The sequence below is a fragment of the Odontomachus brunneus genome, unplaced genomic scaffold (genome assembly GCF_010583005.1).
Source record: "Odontomachus brunneus isolate Ranch 3 - 2012 unplaced genomic scaffold, Obru_v1 Obru_scaffold_450, whole genome shotgun sequence".
Classification (NCBI taxonomy): Eukaryota; Metazoa; Arthropoda; class Insecta; order Hymenoptera; family Formicidae; genus Odontomachus; species Odontomachus brunneus.
In genome coordinates, this window is record NW_022639900.1 from 18,705 (window position 1) to 19,297 (window position 593).

Sequence of the window (593 nt, forward strand, 5' to 3'; positions counted from 1 at the left end):
TATTTAAATATTGACAATGTTTTGCGTAAGTATTTTATCACTGGACGAAATATTATATATCAATATTTAAATATTGAAGTCAATCATAAGGTAGGATTTGTAACATTAAATATTGAAATACTTGAGTACTAAAAGCTGTATTTGAATCACAGAATATTACTAAATACTGTATTTTTAATACTGAAAATAAGTAATTAATCAATGATGCTTAGTATGATATTTCTATAAGGGTAGTCAAACAAGAAATCTGGTGTGTAGTCAACTTCTGTCTCGGCGTTAGTATACACGGCCGTTTCGCGCTTGCACTTGGCTTCGCAACACTACCGTGTCGCTTAATGTACTATTCACAGAATCGAATTCTCTTATTTACTTCTTATCGTTTCTTTTTCCATAATCGTTCATGAATTAACAGAAACTTTGTCAATTATAAAAAATCAATCGTAAATTCACGATTGATTCTTTATGTGTGTGTGTTCTCTTTACATAAATATTTTATTAAAAAATTAGAATGCGCGAAATATTTAGCCATAATGTGTTACAATCTTTAAAATAATACAATAGAAAAATATATATTCTTGACGTAACGACTTTAC